General features: G+C 40.8%; 1 long non-coding RNA gene across 1 annotated transcript; it reads left to right on the top strand.

Moving 5' to 3' along the window:
• The first annotated feature begins 12,519 nt into the window (after positions 1 to 12,519).
• On the top strand, positions 12,520 to 22,224 carry LOC149127988 (uncharacterized). Its single transcript, XR_016230189.1, has 3 exons — positions 12,520 to 12,628; positions 15,738 to 15,813; positions 21,870 to 22,224. It is a non-coding gene; the product is annotated as an uncharacterized LOC149127988 (long non-coding RNA).
• The last annotated feature ends 812 nt before the right edge of the window (positions 22,225 to 23,036 follow it).

Raw genomic sequence — 23,036 nt, 5'->3', positions numbered from 1 at the left:
CTTTAGATACTTCTCCTCTATTCCCTTCATAGAACAATTAAAAGTTAAATAACCTGCTTTATTCATTGAGTGAATTAGTGGTAATGCTCAGAAACCCAGATTTCTAGTCTCCTGATCTAGTCCACAGACAGTACTTCCATTTAATTAGTCAAACTGATTGAAAACTTAATTACACATAATCCCACACAAAAGGGAGTTATGATAATCACACATGAAAAGCTTCAGGGATGGGAAGGAAAGGAGGGCCAAGTTTATGATCGCCAGACAACTGGGAGCGTAGAATTCTCACTTCTCATCTCAGTTGTGTTCTCCCCTACATGAGGGAAGCACTTAGTAAAAGAATGTGGGTTTTTTGGCTCTCACGTCTTCTAAGTTAGAACTAAAGACATGAGACAGGGTTTCCGGCAGAAGTGGGGGAGTCAAAAAATCTGCAAAACTAGATTTCACTTAACTCAGAATGAGTGTGCTGGATAACTGCATAGAGAAATATTGTTGGAAATTCTCAGGCAAAAGACAGAGCTCTCTCAGGTGCTATTAGGAAATAGCTAGATATTCCTAGAGTTTCCAATGTTCTTATGGTAAATTTGGATGTTCACTGTGGTGTTTATCAGAACAATTTGGGAGATAACTTGATGCACCTTGTAATTCAGAAAAATTAATCTCTTAAGAAAGCAGGGTAAGTCATGAATCTATGGATTGGCATTCCCCATATCAAATATAAAATGAAATGATAGATAGTATTACAAAATAAAAAATACTGCCTGTCACTCTCATTGTTTCACAAAAACAAATTCCAAAAAGCAAGTTAAATCCCACAATCTGAAGTAAGTAAAAAGAACCCTTGCAGCCAGCGCCGTGGCTCATTTGGCTGATCCTCCGCCTGCGGCAGTGGCACCCCGGGGTTCTAGTCCTGGTTAGGGCGCCCAGTACTAGTCCTGCTTGCTCCTCTTCCAGTCCAGCTCTCTGCTGCAGCCCAGGAGGGCAATGGAGGATGGCCCAAGTGTTTGGGTCCTTGCACCCACATGGGAGTCCTGGAGGAAGTACCCAGCTCCTGGCTTTGGATCGGCACAGTGCACCAGCTGTAGCAGCCATTTGGGGGGTGAACCAATGGAAGGAAGACCTTTCTCTCTGTCTCTCTCTCACTGTCTATAACTCTCTCTGTCTCTCTCTCACTGTCTAACTCTGCCTGGCAAAACAAACAACAACAAACACCCTTGCTTCTTTGAAGTTTGTATCCTCTCTAGATTAATGACTTAATTTCTGAAATATTTTCAAGTACTTATTTTATTCCAGAATAATCAATGTTCTTGCAACATTTCTGCAAGACTAAAATTGTATCATACAACCTGTGTATTTGGTAACTCTGTCTAGAGCATGTCAACATTACTAATTGGAAAATTGGGTCAATATTCTGAATTGATGCTCTATTGTGGGGCATATTCCTAATAAACTAAGCACACGCACACACACACCCCAGACAGAACACTTGGTTTGCCTACTCATGTGTCTCTGCTTTGTTTTTATTCCCTGAATTTTTTAGAACATTTTGTGTAGGCTTAATATGTTAACCAAGAAAAAAAACTAATCTAAAAAAGTGAGGGATAAGATTATTCTTTGTTATTAGCTCAATTCATTATAAAGATAAAGAAAAATAATTAGAAGTCGTAATTTCCCTAAAGTTAAATACAAAAGTGATTAATAAAGATTTAAGTGAAAAGTAAATATAACTTTCAGTTCTCTACAATCTGCATCTCATCAAATTCACAGCAGAGATAACCGAATATATCAAAGTTTTTAATTGGATTAGCCATTGATATAATCTCCTGAGTACATTCATTTGTCAGATGAAGGCTTTGTCTGTCAGCTCAAAGGAAAATATCACCCTGGATAATGTTAGCTTGGGAAGTATTTCAAACACCTCCCTTTGTTCATACTGTAGCAACCTGTTTTGTCATGGAAGGGCAGAGTGCATTTGCAGGCAGGACAGGCTAACCATGTCTACTTATTTGGAGGAAGAGGAACAGGAAGTAGAAAAGGTTGTAACTTCTCTCCATGGACACTGGCTTTGCCAACAAAACATTAATTTTGCTTGAAATTAAAGTTCATATTTCCTAAGGATATAATGGATTTTATGATGGTGGCTCTTTAGCCGATATTTTAAATTGCCCTCTATGGCCAAAGATACCGAAATACAACTATAGTTCTTGTGCAGGGGTGGTATCTAATTTGGCAAATTATGATGACCTTCAAAATACATTTTTTGGTCATTTTTGTTGAGAGAAACAACAGTGTGGCCTTTGGGACTACTAAATAGGACACTGCACTCCAAGTTTAAGATTCCAACTAGGGGCCGGCGCCAAGGCTCACTTGGTTAATCCTCCATCTGTGGTGCTGGCATCCCATATGGGTGCTGGGTTCTAGTCCTGGTTGCTCCTCTTCCAGTCCAGTTCTCTGCTGTGGCCCGGGAGGGCAGTGGAGGATGGCCCAGATCCTTGGGCCCTGCACCTGTATGGGAGACCAGGAGGAAGCACCTGGCTCCTGGCTTAGGATTGGCACAGCACCAGCTGTAGCTGCCATTTGGGGGATGAACCAACGGAAGGAAGACCTTTCTTTCTTTTTCTCTCTCTCTCACTGTCTATAACTCTACCTGTCAAATTAAAAAAAAGATTCCAATTAAAACAAAACAAAAAGATTAAATAACTGCTACTAGGACATAGTGTGCCATCAGTGTATGAACTGTGTTCAGGTGAGCTGTCTCTGAGCATGCAGTCTCTCTAGTGTAACACCAGTGTTGACACTAAAACTACACTTTTGTCTTTTAAGACGTTATATGATTTTTCTATTGCTAAGAAATAAATTTTCACAAACCTTGTGGTCCACATGGCACAGCAGGGTTCTCTGCTCAGGGCACAAAAAGTCTAGAATCAAGATGTTGGCAGATGTGTGTTCTCATCTGCCAGTCAAGCCCCCATCACTTTTTTTTTGAAGATTTATTTACTTATTTGAAAGACAGAGTTAAAGAGAGGGGGAGAGAGATCTACCATCCACTGGTTTACTTTCTAAATAGCCACAATGGCCAGAGCTGTGCCAGTCTGAAACCAGGATCCAGGAGATTCTTCCAGGTTTATGGGATGCTGGTACTGCAGACAGTGGTCCAGCCTGCTACATGATGGCACTGGCCCCTCAGGGTCTTTTTTAAAGCCCACTTAGATTGTTAGAGTGTGGTTGGAAAATTGAGGTCGCTGTTTGCCTGTTGGCTATCAGTCAGTGATCTCCCAGCTACTTTTAAGTCATATCCATGGAGTCCTCTTATTTTTCTTAAAGATTTAAAAATATTGCTGAGAGACAGGGGGAGAGAGTGTTCCCATCCATCTGCTCACTCTCCAAATGCCCACAATGGATGGAGATAGGCCAGGGGCCAAAGCAGGGAGCCAGGAACTCAATCCAGGTCTCCCATGTGGGTGACAACTACTTAAGTTATCACCACCAACTCACAAGGTCAGCATTGAGCAGGAGGCTGGGGTCACAGGCTGAAGCCAGATATTGAACCCAGGCACTCAATGATGGGACAAAACCATCTTAACTGGCAGCTTAAGTGGTAATCTAAATCCCTGCTATCATAAAACTCCCTCACAGTATAGCATCTTTCTTTAAAGTCAGCAGGAGACTCTTCAGCTGGTTACAGCCAAGTCACCTAATGTAACTCAGTCTCAGGAGTAACCATCCCATCAGATTCACAGGTGCACCTCATAACTAACCTCCCATCTTTCTACCAAGGAATAAATTATATCCTTTCTAGACCTGACAGGATTCCGACATTGATGGATTCCAAACTTCTCCCTTCAAACATGACCACTCTACAAAGACACAAAGAGATCCCTCCAGGAATCCCTCATAGCCCCAGTCATGGTTCCTACTTACACTTACCAGATCTCACATGACCCTTATGTCATTGAAAACCAATCAATAGCCTTGGGGGTTCTCAACCATTAGGTTGTCCCTTCTTTGATCCTATAGTCTGTCTCTCAAAAACATTAGACTCCACAGTCAAGGGTTGGATGCCCTGTTTATAGGTGCTAGCCTCAGCAGTGGTTCAAATACAAAAGAAAAAAAAAACTCACTTTCACCTCACCACTTACATTCTTCCTTCACATCATCTATAAGAACACCTAACTTACAAGGGCCTCCAGTGAATCCCACCATATCATATTCTGGCCTTTCAGGTTGCACTAATTGAGGAACCTACCCTCACTTTTAAACTCTGTCTTCCCCTTAACCCAGCTACTTTTTCCCCCTCCCCCTCCATCTCTAGGTCACATGGCTCCTGTTCACTCCTGCATTGAGACTATTGAACACTTACTATCCCATCCCTCAAAAATCCAGGAGGGTCCCCTCGTTAATCTTACTCTAGTATGGTTCACAGATGGTAGCTCCATTTTCCATAAGGGAATAAAAAGGGCAGGATATGCTGTGGTATTGACGACCAATACAATTGAGATGGGACTGCTCTCTTTCAATACTACTAATCAACACACTGAGCTCTAGGCTCTAACCCATGCTCTTATGCTGGCAAAAAATAAAACTACCACTGTCTATACCAACTAAAATTACGCCTTCTTGGGGCCAGTGCCCTGGCTCACTTGGCTAATCCTCCACCTGCGGCGCCAGCATCCCATATGGGTGCCAGGTTCTAGTCCTGGTTGCTCCTCTTACAGTCCAGCTCTCTGCTGTGGCCCGGAGGGGGCAGTGGAGGATGGCCCAGGTGCCTTGGGCACCTGCACCCATGTGGGAGACCAGGAAGAAGCACCTGGTTCCTGGCTTTGGATTGGTGTAGCTCTGTCCATGGCGGCCATTTGGGAGGTTAACCAACAGAAGGAAGACCTTTCTCTCTGTCTCTCTTTCACTGTCTAACTCCAAAAATAAAAATAAAATAAAAAAAATGCTTCCATATCCTCCTATCCCACTCAGCAATTTGGAAAGAGAGGGGTCTTCTTAGCACTAAGTGGACAGCCATCTCCAATGCTACCTTCATAACTCCTCTCCTAGAGGCAGCTTGTCTTCCAACATGAATTGGACATATCCATTGTAAGGCTCATCAGACTGATAACTCTGTCATCATGGCTGGTAATAACAGGTCAGATCAGGTGGCCCATCAGGTGGCATTATCTTCCTTTTCCTTCAGCTCCTCTTCCAGTCCATCTGCTATACTGAAAAACTACCCTCAATACCAACTATCTCAAAAGCCCTCCACTCAGGCTGTCTTATTCTACCTCCATCATTTGTTTCATCCCAACATTTCTTCTTTTTTATCATTTGTTAAACAATCTCTCTCAATAGAAGATACCAAATATCTTCAAACTCACCTCTCCTTGTACTATATATCAACAACAACAACAAACAAACAAACCAAAAAAAAAAAAAAAAAAAAAAAAAAACAAGCCCTACCTCTAACCTTCAGCCTTCACCCATTACCTCCCATCAAGCCAGAAGACACCTGCTGGCCTCTGACTGGAAGATTGCCTTCATTTATATGTCCAGAGAATGGCGTTTTCAATATCTCTTGGTACTGGTAGATACCTTCTCTGGGTGGGTCTAGGCCTTCCCAACTACTAACAAATGGGTGCTAACTGTTTCCAACATCCTACCTCAGGAGATTATCCCCCATTTTGCAGTCCCTGACTCTCTCCAGATAGACAATGGCTCCAAATTTACATCTCAGGTAACTCAGCTACTTAACAAGGCTTAACATCCCCTGGCATTTCCACATCCCTTACTACCCTCAATACTCAGGAGAAGTAGAAAGGGCAAATCATACACTAAAAATGTTCTTATTTAACTCTCCCTTAAGCTCCACGTGGACTAGATTAAACTACTCTCATTGGCCCTGCTCCATATGAAGGCACTTCAGAAAAAAACCCTCTTGATATTTTGCCTTTTGAACTGATAAATGGACGTCCCTTGGTTCCTCTGACTATGCACTCTCCATCTCCATCTTGCCACCCCGCCTAGTCTTGCCTCTCCTCAAATATCTGAGAACAGAGTTATGGAAACATGCAGATACCTATTCTCTGGTTCCAGATCCAACCACCTCAGACAGCTTCCCTCTTATTATAGTGGAATATAAGGTCTTCCTGTCCTCTTCACACCCCTCTTTGCCCCTACATCCACTAAACTACGGGCCAAATGGACCAGGCCTTATCGGGTTATTCTCATTACTCCTACTGCAGCAAAGCTACAAGGGAAACCTCACTGGGTCCACTTCTACCTTAAGCGATTCCCTCCCTTCTCATTATATAGTCACTCCCACAGGGCCACTCACAAATTGACCCAGACTCAAGCTGCAGTACCAGTGGTGCCCAAAAACTCAGTCTCTTCTGCCCTGATGAACTGCCTCTGAGAAACAGTAATCACGCAGCCACCCACCATTTACTGTTGTGTCCGGTATGGGACCAAAAGGCAGGCTGGATGCAACAGCAAGAGAATTTTATTACCAGCTAGCTGGGGCTCTTACCGACACATACGACGTAGCCAGTGCTGAGGCAAGAATCCCCATCCCTCCCCTCCTAGCATTTTTATGCACTTGAGTAAACAAGTACATACATCACTATACATGTAGGCAAGTTCCTTATTCCTTATATGGCAATTACCTAAATTTATACATTTTATTGGTGCATTTGAGCAACTTTGGGGCTAGGCGTCACACTGTACTTAATCTAAACTATCTTATGGTTTGAATTAATTACTCATAACTGAACTCCACATTACAACACTTGGTAGGTACTGATTGTCTCTTATATGGCTACCAGCTCTTCCTACAACTTCTGTGGGAGGAATATCAAGCACACGCCTTGCCCGTCCACTCCTACCGGCTCCTTTTGGATATTGAAGATTTACACCTCCAGGTAACCTTCTCAGAATTCACTCCCTCTGAGATCTTCACTTCTCCATACCTTGTCTTATTGTCTCACTCCCTCTTTCATATACCATGATGACTCTCGATAATCTCATCTCTTCTACTCCTTTGTGTCTGCCCTACATCCACACTGGCCCCAGGAGCACGTTATGCATGGCAATTTCAGATTTACTCCACCTCTGCTTCCACTCCTGCTAAACTACTTAATGCAACTTTCTGCCCTATCATGGGCTGTGCAGGCCCTATCACTCTGTACTTTGATTTCACCCAGGCCTGCTCACATAATCGTGTTGACTGGGCTAAATATCATTTATCTCATTTTAGAGCAAATCCATATTACTTCTGCCTGACTAAGGACAACACAGGATCATGTAACTATATTTACTGGAAAGGGTGCTCATCATTGTCCTGTAAGTACTACCATACTGACCATGGCTATGGTCTCCTGGGAAAACAATTCTATAAGATCCTGCTCCAATGAAAACTCACTTTAACTTGGAGGTCATGGGTACACACAGACCACCAAGTCCAACCAGGGCTCACTTTCGCTTCTCAGTAAATCTATATTGTGCTTCCCCTAAAGGATCTGAGTAAAAACTATCTGACAAATTCTACTTCATGAAAATCTCACAATAAGATCTTCAGTTATCACCTTCCTATATACTTGTGATAAGTATTTACAAATATTCATTGGCTCCAAACATGCATTTTTAATGCTTTTCTCATCTTGAAAGAATAAAACTATTGAGATTATGTAACAACAAATGAATTTTCATCTAGAGAATGTATCTTTTTTTTTTTTGGACTTTTTTTTATTTTTTATTTTTTGACAGGCAGAGTGGACAGTGAGAGAGAGAGACAGAGAGAAAGGTCTTCCTTTTGCCGTTGGTTCACCCTCCAATGGCCGCCGCGGCCAGCACGCTATGGCCGGTGCACCACGCTGATCCGATGGCAGGAGCCAGGTGCTTATCCTGATCTCCCATGGGGTGCAGGGCCCAAGCACTTGGGCCATCCTCCACTGCACTCCCTGGCCACAGCAGAGAGCTGGCCTGGAAGAGGGGCAACTGGGACAGAATCCGGCGCCCCGACCGGGACTACAACCTGGTGTGCTGGCGCTGCAAGGCGGAGGATTAGCCTAGTAAGCCGCGGCACCGGCTAGAGAATGTATCTTAAAGGCAATAAGGATAAGCCTCAGAAAGAGTACATGGTAGTGGGAGATGAATGTTTTTATTCGTTAAAAATACTCAGAAAATGAGCATCCACAGCACATTGGGATGATGTTAAAAATACTGATTTTTTTTCTTTTCCCCCAATATTTGTAGCTATGGATTTTCATCTCATATTGGTCTCAGAGGCCTTCGAAATAGTAGTAGTGAGACCATGCATGAACATAGAAAACTATTAATTACAAAGTACTCCTATGCATATTTGATTCTTTACAATTATCTTACGCGTTTGGGCTTCTGCAATTTTCTAAACATAAAGCTAATGACATTCACAGTTTTAAGTAATCTGTTCAGGGATTCAGCTAGTGAAGATTAGAACCTCAATGCTAGATTTTCCCATTTGAGATCTGAGAACTTTCTAGTTCTCATGTCTGCCAATTCTCGTTTCTATTGTGAAAATTCTTAATCATTTGGTAGCATCGTTCAAATCAAATTGTTGTCCTCATAACACTGAGTTTATGTTTCTATTGTCTCCTTTCATCATACTACCCACCCCAGGACACCTGGATCCTCATGATTCACACACTCATGTCTCAGTCTTTAATCCCAAATTCCTGACTCATGATGCTTCCTGGTGCATTACTATGGACTTTACTCTGGAAGATGCCAAAGTCGCCTATTCCAGTTCATTAAAGATAAAACCATCCCATATACACTGAAAGCCAAAGAGTCCAACTAGAATGGGAAATGCAGAATTTATGATGATGCTTCATTAGAACACAGGAAAAAAACTAATTCTGGACTTCAGAATTCCTGACATGACTTTATATTCATTTCTTCATCAGCATTCACTGAATTCTTATTTAGGGCTTAATAAAGAAAAGGTTTTTTTTCCATGCTAATTGTATTTTCAAGTAACAATACAGAAATGCACACATACATAAATGAAGCCCAAGAAAACTTTTGCCTGTTGAACAAAAACAATTACTGCAAAACTAGAGACATTGGGGGCTGGCGCTGTGTTATGACAGGTAAAGCCACCACCTGCAGTGCCAGCATCCCATATGGGCACTGGTTTGAGTCCCTGCTGCTCCACTTCCTATCCAGCTCTTTGCTATGGCCTGGAAAAGCAGTAGAAGGTGGCCCAAGTCCTTGGGCCCCTGTATCCATGTGGGCGATCAGAAAGACGCTCCCAGCTCCCGGCTTCAGATCAGCCTAGCTCTGGCTGTTGCATCCACTTGGGGAGTGAACCAGCAGATGGAAGACCTCTCTCTCTCTCTCTCTCTCTCTCTCTGTGTGTAACTCTTTCAGATAAATAAAATAAATCTTTTCAGAGCTACACAGAGATAAATCTTTTAAAGACTGATTTTATTTATCTGAAAGTCAAAGTTACAGAGACAGAGAGAGGTAGAGACAGAGAGAGAGAGGTCTTCCATCTGCTGGTTCACTCCTCAATGGCCGCAATGGCCAGAGCCGTACCAATCCAAAGCCAGGAGCCAGGAGCTTCCTCCAGGTCTCCCACGTGGGTGCAGGGGCCCAAGATCTTGGGCCATTTTCCAATGCTTTCTCAGGCCATGGCAGAGAGATGGATTGGAAGTGGCGCAGCCAGGACTAGAACCGGCACCCATATGGGCTGCCTGCACCTCAGGTTGTGGCTTTAACCCACTGCGCCACAGCACTGGCCCCATAAATAATCTTTAAAAAAAAGCAGGGTCATTGCGCTAAAATATTTATTCAGTGAATGTAGAAATTTTTGTTTCCTTTGTTCATTTGTTGGCTATATCCCAAGAGTCAATAACATTGCCTAGCGTGTAGCAAGTGTTCAATACATATTTATTGAAAAAAGCAATTAAAACTAATTCAACACCCTATGTATACCCAGTACCAATTTCCACTAAATCTGTGCAAAGAGAGACTGGCAAGTAATTTTAAAACAGTGGTATGCATCTCAAAAATTTTTCCCATAAATTGTAAATAATGCTAACCTTTACAAGAAATCTGGTGTAAGGAGAAGGAAATTTAAATTGTCCAAATTTATAGATGATGTAACATATGCAGATTTCACATATTTGGGAAATAAAGGAAAACCTCAAAATAAATACAGGAACAAGGTGCACACTAAAAACCATAGCACAGAAAGTTTAAGGATACTTCAAAATATTTGTGGAAAACAGAATTGAAAGAAGTTTATTTTGGTGCAAAAAAAAAAAAAAAAACATTGAAATCTGTGCATACAAGACATCTTCTTAAAGTTCGGGGAAAACACATATTACAAAAGAACTATGCATTTTTGCACCAAAATAAACTTATCTTTTAATTCCAGTTTCTATGAACTTACTGAAATTCCTTCTTCCTATAGGTCTCTCTCTCTCTCTTTTTTTTTTTTTTTATTCTTATTTTTTTATTTTTGACAGGCAGAGTGGACAGTGAGAGAGAGAGAGGGACAGAGAGAAAGGTCTTCCTTTACTGTTGGCTCACCCTCCAATGGCCACTGCGGTTGGTGCACTGCGGGCAGTGTACCGTGCTGATCCAAAGCCAGGAGCCAGGTGCTTCTCCTGGTCTCCCATTTGGGTGCAGGGCCCAAGCACTTGAGCCATCCTCCACTGCACTCCCGGGCCACAGCAGAGAGCTGGCCTGGAAGAGGGGCAACTGGGACAGAATCTGGCGCCCCGACGGGGACTAGAACCCGGTGTGCCAGCGCCGCTGCAAGGTAGAGGATTAGCCTATTGAGCCACGGCGCCGGCCTCTCTCTCTCTCTCTCTCACTGTCTAATAATGATAACAACAACAACAACAATAATAATAAAGTTATGTGGCAGTTGTAAATATTTTCTGTTCCTTCTTTCTGCTCTGTATGTCTATTAATCACTGGTTCCATGTCCCTCAGAGTTTATAATAGTCATTAAGTGTTGTTGACTATCATTCAGAAAACTGTACCATATTACCTCAAACTTGGATAGAGGAAATCAGATTTCTGGGAAATTAATCCTATCTGGCAGTAGATTAAAGAGAATGACAAAGAGTTATGTATGTTATAAGACTACATTGACATCCCTATTCCTCAATTAGAACTCCTTATCCAGAAATAAAGTAAAAAGAAAAGCTGATTCATTTATAAATTTTATTGAAAATCAGACTGCAAGGATATCATTTTAAAACCAGAATATTGAAGGACTCAGAAAAAAGTGAGAACCTGAAATAACTGAACATTCCCCAGTTTTACTCTTAATAGTTTCTACTGAAACTAATAATGATTGTAGTGAATAATTAGCCTTTATGTTTCCCCACACTTCTGCAAGTAGAATTTATAGTTATTTTGCCTACCTGTATGTCTTGAAATATGTATTTAGCACAGCTGTTCTTTTGTGTTAAACTCATCACATAATGCAGCTTTAATGTAACCCACCATTGATCTGCAGTCAGTGGAAACAAAATCTCTCCTTAATTAGAATCATCCAATCACTTTTTTACATTTCTACTGAACACACACTGTGAACTGTTTAATGGTCTATAATTTAGAAAAGTGGCAAAGAACACACAGACACACACACAAAGTACATGGCGAAAATAAAAACATGCAATGTCAATGAAAAATATGTTGAGAAGTAATGGAAAAATAAGATGTTTCGTTAAGATGAGCTTCCCTAGCATTTTACCGAAGAGATGAACGGTGCCCCAGTTACTGCCAACAATGAAGCCAGAGACAGAGAGAGAAAGAGAGAGATTCATTACCTTCAACACCCTTAACTGTCTACCAGTGAATTCGCTTATCTGCTCCTTCTCCCGCAGAACCTGCGTGAGGAGGAGGAATAAACAAAGAACTGAGTGGTGTAAATGTGTCACAAATTACCACAAACACACTGTGACTCAATGCACTTTTCATTTCTCTCCTCATTAACTGTGTCTTGCTCAAAACGAGCGACCAGGTCCAAACATAATCAAGTCCCACAGATAACAATTGACTTGACTGCTAGTGCAGTCACAACCTCCCAGCTACTGGGAAATACATTCAGAAATAAAATGAGTTAAAACAAAATTCACTTTGCTCTCTCTTCTGCACTAAGATAATTTGAAGACCATCAGGCCTGCAGGAACAATCCATCTTTCTGTGAACAGAAGGCCTGCGTGCTGCCACCAACAAGGCATGCCTTGAGTGTTATCACGGGTGAGCATAATTACACAGTGAAAAGGCCACCACGGTGTCTTGGGCACTGGCAATTTTTTTTCCTGAGGTCTTTATCCATAGCACTACCTGAACAATAATGAAATAAAACTCATGCTAGGAGTGTGGTGGGGAATGGAAAGGAAAACGCAAGCAAAAAGGCATCCAATGGGTGCCACTGACCTGTGCATGGGAGAGCACATTAAAAGTGGAAAGCAGTAGGGAAAATCGGTAAAATCTGCTTCTTGTTGTTGCTATTACATTTTATCTTAGAACAAGAAGGACTGTTTTTCAGAAAATCCACGTTTGTATGTATGCTTTTGCAGGCCTGGTTTTACCGAAGTGGAGATTTCTCAGCAAGGCTGTTGAAGGGCTTCCTGTTGAAGAGGTTTGTATGCTAACCAGGATGCTTTTATTTGATGCTAAATCTGAATGAAGGGCTTGTAAAGCATTCAGTCACTCCAGGTTAGTTGGGAGTTTGCTCTTAAAAGAAACGCTGGCAGCAAAGCTTTCTACTCCTTGGGTAAGGGGAATTAAACAAGTTAGGAAATGGATTTCAGACCAAGATTCAACTAGATCCATGTGAAATTGACACCCAGTGGTGCTATTTCTTCCTTTGTTCCACGTAACACTTCCCTTTACTTGGGTTCACTTCATGGTGGTGTGACTTAAATGGGCAGTAAAGCCCCGCTTCTGGGTCCTTCCCTCTCGCCTCCTCCCACAGAGACATCATGCTGGTGTGGTTGTCCCTCATGGTGTGTGCTCTTCCTCTTCTGCCCTGGAGTCTGTTCATCTAATTCTGCCCCCAACCACCTGCTATCCTCATCCATATTGTAGGATCTGTTTTTCTGAAGTGGACATTATTATTATTATTTTAAATATTTATTTATTTGCTTGAAAGTCAGAGTTACACAGAGAGAAGGAGAAGCAGAGAGAGAGAGAGAGAGAGAGAGAGAGATAGGTCTTCCATCCACTGGTACACTCCTCAGTTGGCTGCAATGGCTAGAGCTGGACCAGTCTGAAGCCAGGATCCAGGAGCTTCTTCCAGGTCTTCCACTCTGGTGTAGAGGCCCAAGAACTTGAGCCATCTTCGACTGCTTTCCCAGGCCATAGCAGAGAGCTGAATTAGAAGTAGATCAGCTGGGACTCGAACTGGCTCCCACATGGGATGCTGGCATGACAGGCGGTGGCTTTTCCCATTATGGCCCAGTGCCGGCTCCACTACTATTTTGTTTTAAATGATTTACTTATTTTGCTTATTTAAAAATCAGAGAAACAGAAAAAGTGAATGAATGTGTGTGTGAGTTGGAAAGAGAGGTCTCCCATTCACTGGCTCACTCCCCGGATGAACTGGACAGAGGTGAGTACCTGACTAAAACCAAGCAAAAAAAATAGTTCATACATTAAAATTAAGTTGTATCATTAATCTAACAGGTAGTGGTGTAGTTTGCTGCTGTCAGTAGCGGAACCCTCTGTAAGCTAAACCCATACTCTGTGTATGGTGAGAGAATCACCTCTTTAATAGGTTAGCACTTTGCCCACTGTTTTATTTTTGTATCTTAAGTTTGGGACAGGGATGTGATGAGGAATGGGAGATGAGGGATAAAATATCAAATGAAACAACCCCAGTTGCAACAGTGGGGCACGTCTGAAGTATGGTGACTGTGGGAGTCACCTGCAGAGCTAATGATGGACGGGCTGGCCAGGAGCATGGAAAAAGTTGAGGACTCTGAGGACCCCCAGGGGATGCTGACACCTCTAAGTTGTGAGAACCACAGCAAAGCTCGTTGAGGGAAACACTGTTGAAGTAGCTCAAGGTCAAAAGACAAAATTATAGCAAAATTGCTTTTAGATTTAATGGACGCTAATGACTCAGGCAATAGCTTCTAGAAAATAGAATGAATTGCTGCCACTGGGCAATAGTGGAACAGTGGGTTTTGTAAGACACGGACATGGAGAGAGAACAATGAGGGAAAACTCGATTGGGTGGCATTGGGTTACCTCACATTCCTTTTCTGTAAGGATTAAGGCAGAGACCATTTTCTTTTTCTTTTTTTAGTTGAGAGAGAGAGACAAAGGAGAGAGCTCTCATCCACTGATTTACTGGAGCTGATCCAGAGCTGAAAACAGGGGGCTCAAACTCAATCCAAGTCTCCCACTTGTTGCCTCCCAGGGTCTGTGTAGCAGGAAGTGAGTCAGGAGGCAGAGTCAGGTATAGAACACACGCACTATGATATGAGATGTGGATGTCTTAATCAGCATCTTAACCTCTAGGCCAGACATCCATCCTAAGACTTCCTTATGCTGACTCAAGTCGAATGGAGTCTCCTTGTGTCTAGAAAATTGGTCTGAATTGAGATCTATTGCTTCCTTAAAGTTTGAATTTGATGATGGGGCATTTAGCATAAGTAACTTCATTTTGGTTTGGTCTGCTTAGCTGGGGCCTTGTGCAGGAGCCCAGTCTAAAACAAAGCTTCCTATAACTTTTGCTTAACAACATGATTTGCTCAAGGAACTGAAATATACAAATTACTTAATAAACTTATAATTACTTGGAATTAGATTTCAGTTTGATGTGATACATGATATGTTAAGTTGGATACTATTATATTTCTACGTGTATCATGGCATTAAATTTTTCTTTTCCCTAGAGTTTAGTTGAATTATTTAATCACATATTGCCAAACACTGCTTATAGGTCTATGAGACTCTAGGATAGCAATCTTAAAAATTAGTCCAATTCCTGCAGTGGGGAATGTAGAGTTTGAATTGATATATAATAGATCTGTGTGGATGTACATTTAAAATGTGTGTATAGATAAACATGTTTGCACAGATTTAAGCCAGTCTTTTGTGCAAGAATTTCAGGGACTTAATGTTTCTGATGTGCTGAATAAATCCAGTAAAAAGGAGTGTCTCTCAGATGTATTTCATAACAGTAACTTTCTTCAAAGAACGTATCTTTTGAAATCAGACTCCACTGAGGACTCTTTGGTAAACACTATTCTAAATACTAAAACCATTAACAATGCATTGTGAGAAATAATTTTCATCTATTCAAAAGGAGGTAGAATTTAGTTGTTATTTATGATCACAATCTTTAAATAAGGAAATCGTAGCCATTGTACTAAAAGGACAACCTTTACAAGTGACATTAGGAATGAGAGAGGATGAATTTTATTTAAATTGAAGGGTACCAATCATCTTAAAATTTAAGAACATTTCTAATAGTGACTGTGCTTGATAATGTTCCATTTGTGCTTTAAAAAATACCACAGCTGTTCTCTTCAAAGGGGGGAGGGATATGAAATGGAAAGTTAGGTGTGGAAATAAGTGATATTTCCTAGTTTATTATTAATCTGAAGGGTTTTGAAACATAATATATTCCACAATCAATTATCAGTTGTATCTTGTTGCATCTAGTGATTGCCTAGCGATATCAAGATGATGATTTTCATTACTCTATTGTTCCTCTCAATGTACACTTTATCACGCAGCATCTAAGATCCAGCAATATAATGAGACCAGTAAGAAAACAAGTTCAGAGAAACTGGATTGGAAAACTTGGCAGAGGTAAGTTTTGAATGAGACTCTTACTATTTGTCGTGAAAGTCTTAAAGTCAAACCCATGTAATTGAAAAGCTGGACCCAGCCTCTTGTCTGTCTCCCTTAGCCCCAGGTGTCCTTGCCTGCCCTTTTTTTTTTTTTTTTTGACAGGCAGAGTGGACAGTGAGAGAGAGAGACAGAGAGAAAGGTCTTCCTTTGCCATTGGTTCACCCTCCAATGGCCGCCGCGGCCGGTGCGCTGTGGCCAGCGCACCGCGCTTGATCCGATGGCAGGAGCCAGGTGCTTTTCCTGGTCTCCCATGGGGTGCAGGGCCCAAGCACCTGGGCCATCCTCCACTGCACTCCCTGGCCACAGCAGAGAGCTGGCCTGGAAGAGGGGCAACCGGGACAGAATCTGGCGCCCCGACCGGGACTAGAACCCGGTGTGCCGGCACCGCAAGGCAGAGGATTAGCCTAGTGAGCCGCGGCGCCAGCTTTTTTTGGCAGGCAGAGTGGACAGTGAGAGAGACAGAGAGAAAGCTTGCCTGCCCTTTTTCAAACGGAATTCACTGACTTAAGGGAGTGGTCCAACTTGCCTCTCAAGGTCCTAGTCACTGGACTTAAGGAGTCATTTGCTTCTCCAATAGATGAGAGCCTTGATGGTCAGTGATGACCTGGAGTAACATGTGTAAGAGAATTCCAGGTCTGGGCAGAATGTGACTGTTACTTTCATGCAACCCACAGACCATCTGGAGCCCCCCTAGCCATCATAAATTCCCTAAAGAGCATGATATCACTGTGCAATCAAAGGAATCTCATGAGGTCCACTGACCAACCAGGATCTTGGACATGAGCTGATTATGCACTTTCTGCCCCAATTTCAATGTGTAAGAACCTTCATCCTTAACTCCTCAGAGAGCCCAGGAATTAAACAACAGCTGCCTGGCTCCTTGCTCTGCTGTTTGCATGAAATATCTACTTTCGTCCACCACCACTGTGTCAGTGATTGGGATTTCTGCACATCAAGTGAGTGGACCCAATTTTGGAATTCTTTGGGATGTCGTTTGGCAACACTCTTAGGATGCATCTGGAGCCTAATAAAAGACTCTTTCATTTGCTAAGAGTCACATTTGCTTAAAATCTTTCCTTACATTTTTCATTTATTGAATATTCTTGACTGCCAGCTACATTAAGCTACAATAAGATACCCATTGAAAGATCTGTGTCATATGATAGTTGGCTAATTCTCATTCCATTTCAATTACCTAACAGCACAATAGGGTCATACGGAAAACATTTAATATATACTCACTTTCCAGGGAACAAGATTCAGATTCAAAGAAGGTAAAAACACTGGTCATGTCACTTCCATGCTGTGGATATGAAGACGTGGCTCTTTGGCACTTTCGACGCTCCCCTTAGCTTCCTTCACCTGTCTTCCTGCTCACTCCTCCTCTGGTTGACAGGACATACATGCATTGACCAAAAATCTTCACATGGAAAAAAACTCAATGGAATTTGGAGAGATCATTAAGTAGAGAGCCCAACAGAGTGATCTGTGGCAGCCTACCCAAAATTCACTGAAAACTTGGGGATATTTTCATTTGTATCACATAAAGGTACTTTGATGAAAATTAACTCATGCCAGGGCTGTCATTTTCTTCTATGCTTTATAATAGGAGGACATTTTAAAAAGCTCATGAAAAATGAAATTCCAATATATTTACTTTAGGCCAAAAAATTTTGATATCCCTGCATACTTTTTTCATAATATGCATTTTAATAAACATTTTGAAGACTTCTATTAACAATAGATTTCAAGCTTGTTTTCACCAAAACAAGCTTATCTTTTAATTTCATTTTCCATGAAATTTTGTAAATGCCCTCATAGTATGAAGTTCCCAGCAGTTCTACTTGGAAATATGTGCTTGAGGTTAAAAATAAGAAAACACATCAATGATAGCTGATCTTACCATATTTTAAGTCCAGTAATACATAGGTATTTTGAATAACTGTGAAATTTAGTGATACACATTTATAAATCCAGTGAGCTAGGCCATGCTGATTTTCATTATACTTCCATTTAATTTTCTAATTAATCTCAGAAAACATTAATTAATTTTGTCTTTTGCACAGGCAGTCTGGCACCCTTGGGCCTGAGACGCCACAAATATTGCTGGCCTCTAGCAGTAGTAATCAAAATTTCTAATTCATTTGAGCAATCCAGTGTCTCTTTTACATACTTCTCTCTCAGATATGTCCTTTTAACCCCTTGGTTATAAGTTTTCTCTGAGTGTGTGAATGAAAGGAAGGATAAGTATCTCAGGATAAAGAGAGTTGACAATAGACCTAATAGGAGTGGAAGTGTTGATATGGAGATGGAATTGAACTAGTGCTTGTCTACATTTCAGAAAATCAATATTCCAATGCTATTGGCATTTGGCATAACCCTGCCATCTGCGCATGATCCACTAGTATTGCCTACTCGACTCATCATATAACTCTTCTAATATTAACTTACAATGGAATACGTATTCAGAAAAGTTGACACCATTAAAAATTAAAGCATTAGAACTGTAGTTCTCTCATACATTTTGCGTGCAAAAGAGCACATATCTCATAGCTTCACTCTGCCAAAAAATAGATTCATTAATTAATGGCAATTTCACTGTGCCATTGAGCCTTTTTGGAAGCAAGAAAAGACAAGTGTGTGAGATAAAGGCTACAGTGCAGTGCGACGTGACTTACTTACTAAAGAGAATAATGTATATACATCACTTAAAAAGATACTTTTATCTATGTTGACTACAGGGGACATATTAGACTTTTTATACACCATACTGAATGTGCTGAAGGAATTGTCACAGTGTTCTATTTGAATTTAAGATGCTCTTAAAGTTTTACTGCAAAATTTATTATATATCCAAAATGTTTATGCTGCATAACTTTTTAGAGAACAATAATAGAATTAATGCTCTTGAACCCACAATCACAATTAGAAAATAAGGCACTATCACTCCCAAAAGCCTTCATCTATGCTCCTCACCAGAAGTAGTTTCCACTTCCTCACAGAGATAACAATAATCTCACACTGATTTTATGTTCTTTATCTGCTTTTTCATTCTACTTTACACTCCTGTAAAGATATATATGTATCCCCAAACACTACTATATTTATGCTGCATATTTCTGAGTTTTCTGTCAATGTAACCTTATTATATTGTATTCCCTTTTCTCAATGCTAAATCATTCATGTTAAAACATGGAGGTAGGGGGCCTGTACTGTGGCATAGTGGATAAAGCCACTGCCTGCTGTGCCAGCATCTCATATGGGCACCGGTTCAAGTCCCAGCTGCTCCACTTTTGATCCAGTTCCTTGGTATGGTCTCAGAGAGCAGTAGAAGATGGCCCAAGTCCTTGGGCCCCTGCACTGCATGAGAAACCCAGAGGAAGTTTCAGGATCCTGGCTTTGGATTAGCACAGTTCCAGCCACTGCGACCATCTAGGGAGTGGATCAGTGGATGGAAGACCTCTCTCTCTCACTCTGCTTCTGCTCTCTGAAACTCTGCTTTTCAAATAAATAAATAAATAAATAAATAAATCTTTAAAAAAAAACAAGGAGGGAGTTCAGTGATTTATACTCTTGTATTTCATCCTGTGAATGTGGTACCATTTACTTGTCTTTTGTTATTACTTCAGGCTATTTGGTTTAGTGCTAGTATTTACTAATATGAACAATGTTGCTAAGGACACTTTTTAAATGTTTCCTTGTTCACATATTAAACCATTTCTCTAGAGTATATCCCAAGGATTGGACTTGCTAGATAGAAAGAAATATGTATGTTCAACTTCCAGTGACAATGCCAAACATTAGCCAATGAAAGCTGTATCGATTTACCCTCCAACTAGCAGAAAAGGATAGTTTATGTTGCTTCACATTCTAACAAATGTTCAATATTGACATATTTTCAAGAAAATATTTGACAGTCCAATGAATGGGAAAAGCTGTATCATAATTTGCATTTTCATAACTACCAATTAGTTTAGCATCTTTTATATGTTTATAAGCATTTCATTTACCTTTTGTTGAATGCCTTTCCATAGTACTTTTGCATTTGTTTGACTTGGTTTCTTAATCTTATTGATAATTTGTGGAGTTCTTTCTTCATTCTGAATGCAGTCCTCCTTTGGTCTCCAAGGGGGATTGGCTACAGGACTCCCCTTTAGAAACTAAAATCTGTGGATGCTCAAGTCCCTTATGGAAAATGGTGTAGTGTTTAGATAGAACCTGTGCAAATCTTAATTTCTGTATATTTTAAATCTCCTCCACGTTACATGTAACACCTAATGCAATGTAAGGGCTAAGTAAATCTGTGTTATACTGCATACATGGTCAGTCCCGATGTACTTGTTTTCCCAAGTAATTTCCATCCACTCCTGGCTGAATCTGAAGGTGCAGAACTTGCAGGTGCAGAGAACAAATTTCATGAGGGTTCCCATGGAATTTAAAACTACATTGGTTTTGGTGCCAAAGAAAATTTGAAATCCATGCCATTTTCTTATAATATGAATTTTCTATTAACTTTTTGAAGTGTTCTTCTCTTCTATTAATCTTTTGTGAATTGTATGTGTTAGAAATATGTTCTCCCAGTGTATGTCTTCTCTTTTTTATTTCATTATGGCTTTTGTTAATACACAGAAGTTTTCAATATTAAAGGATATAAATTTAGCAATTTTTGTTACATTTCTCACTTTTATTTTCTGATCTAAATTCCTTTTTCTGAAAGTAATGAAGACTCCCTTTTATTATCTTCTTAAAGTTTTGCCTATTTGGAATCTGCATTTAAGATTTTAATCAGCCTGGTATAGATTTTTGATGCGTAGTTTATCGTAACAATCCACTTTCATTTTCTCCCTTAAGAATAACCTATTTGCAAGTTAACAAATTAGTTTGTCATAGTTACACAGATGTTGACAGAAGATATTAAACTATGGGTCAGAGACAAAGGGCATCTTATTTGTCACAGCGATAGAGTTAGCCAGTATGTCATCATTTTTGTGCTGGTTGTACAAACTGCATTTCCTGTAAGAGAATGCAGAGGGCCAGGTTATGCTGTATACATAGTGCTTTGTGTTACAGGACAGGAACTACAAGCTGAGGCAGCCCAGATCTTGTATAAGACATAATGGGTCTATTTGAAGTTTACAAACTGGGAGACATTATTATACTGAACTGTAAAGAAATCTGCCCTTTGCAAAAATACATTTATCTTCTCTGGCCCTCTGAAATACAAAAATATTTGAAGAAATACTACAGACCAAGGACAGCCAATGCCTCTGCCCACAAGATGTGCAGACACATGAGAAATCAGTTGGTAATAGTTTCTCAACAAGATCTTTTGTTGTCTTAAGAAAAATTCTTCAAATCATTACTTGCAAAAACCTTTTCTCTTTTCTAAAAGCTGTTAATGGAAATTGAAAATAAACAGGTTACTTTCCTTCTGCATTAAACTCATCAATCTCTAATACATTGAATTATATGAAAATATTTCCTGTATTGAATCCACTTTGCTCTTCTAGAAAACCTCTTTCTCAACTTGGTCATAATGAGTTTTCCTAATTTTAAAAATATAACACTGGGCTGGCGCTGTGGCGAAACAGGTAAGGTCACTGACTGCAGTGCTGGCATTGCATATGGGCACCGGTTCGCGTTTTGGTTGCTCCACTTCCAATCCAGCTCTCTGCATGGCCTGGGAGAGCAGTAGAAGATGGCCCAAGTCCTTGGGCCCCTGCACCAGCATGGGAGACCCAGAAGAAGCTCCTGGCTTCTGGCTTCAAATTAGTGCAACTCTGGCCATGGTGGCCTTCTGGGGAGTGAGTCAGTGTGTGGAAGACCTCTCTCTCTTTGCCTCTCTGTAACTCTGCCTTTCAAATAAATAAATAAATCTTTTAAAATATATACAAATATATAATACTGAATTGCATTTGTTAATTTTTGTTTATAATTATGTACATCTACATGCAAATGTCAAATTGACCTTTTTATTGTTCTGTTCACATTTGCTTTTTATGTTTATACTGAAGGTTTCTCAGTTCAAATCCCCCACGTGGATAGCAGGAACTTAAACACTGGAGCCATTCCTACCTACTCCCTCTCAGGGTATACAACAGCAGGAACCTGGAGTCAGGAGCTGGGACATGAAGTCAGGAACAAGGAAGCAACACCAGGCATTCAGACATGGACTGCAGGTGTTCCCAGCAGAATGTTAACTGCTAGGCAAAACACCTGCTGTTGAAGCCTGTAAATTCATACTTTATTTTTGAGCTTGTTTTACTGTATGTGTTAGTTTAGCATTATTAAATATTCCTGGTAAATTAAACCCTTTATTATTATTTTGTTAATACAGCTTTTGTAATAAAGAATATTTGATCTGCAACTGACACAGTTATACAAGCTTTCTTTATTATTTCATGTGTCATGTTCATTACCTAGAGACCTAACATTCTTCAGCTTTTGCTGAAAGTTTATCTGTTATAAAGAGAAAACACTGGCCAGCACACCGGGTTCTAGTCCCAGTCGGGGCGCCAGATTCTGTCCCGGTTGCCCCTCTTCCAGTCCAGCTCTCTGCTGTGGCCCAGGAAAGCAGTGGAGGATGGCCCAAGTTCTTGGGCCTTGCACCCTCATGGGAGACCAGGAGAAGTACCTGGCTCCTGGCTTCGGATCAGCGTGGTGCGCCAGCCGGGGCGGCCATTGGAGGGTGAACCAATGGCAAAGGAAGACCTTTCTCTCTGTCTCTCTCTCTCACTGTCCACTCTGCCTGTCAAAAAAATTAAAAAAAGAGAAAACATGCTTTTTTACTATATTTGTTTTGCTAATTTTTTCTTGTTCTATTTTCATTTTCTCTACCTATGTGAAAGAAAATCTATATATGCTTCAATGATCAGTGTGAGAGGCAGGTCTGCTTTCACACAACTGGAGAAGAAAAACATGGAAGGCACTCAGGTAACCTATCTGGGCACCTTTCAGAAACCTTGGCCAGTGGTAATGGAATAGAAAAGTACACTCATGTGGGCTTGAAAGGGAATGCCTACCAAGGGCTCACGTGCTCAACAATGGGAGTAAGGCACATGCCACCACCTTAGCCACCCGAAGATACATAGGTGAGAGTCCAGAGTGAGTGAAATTCAGACAGGACGTAATGGGAAGAGGGCAAGTATAAGTTGTGACCCAAAACGAATGCAATGGTGGTG

This window comes from Oryctolagus cuniculus, chromosome 2 (genome assembly GCF_051225735.1).
Source record: "Oryctolagus cuniculus isolate XC-2025 breed Fujian yellow rabbit chromosome 2, ASM5122573v1, whole genome shotgun sequence".
NCBI lineage: Eukaryota > Metazoa > Chordata > Mammalia > Lagomorpha > Leporidae > Oryctolagus > Oryctolagus cuniculus.
Note: the sequence above shows the minus strand (reverse complement) of the source record. Positions and strands in the feature narration are given on the sequence as shown.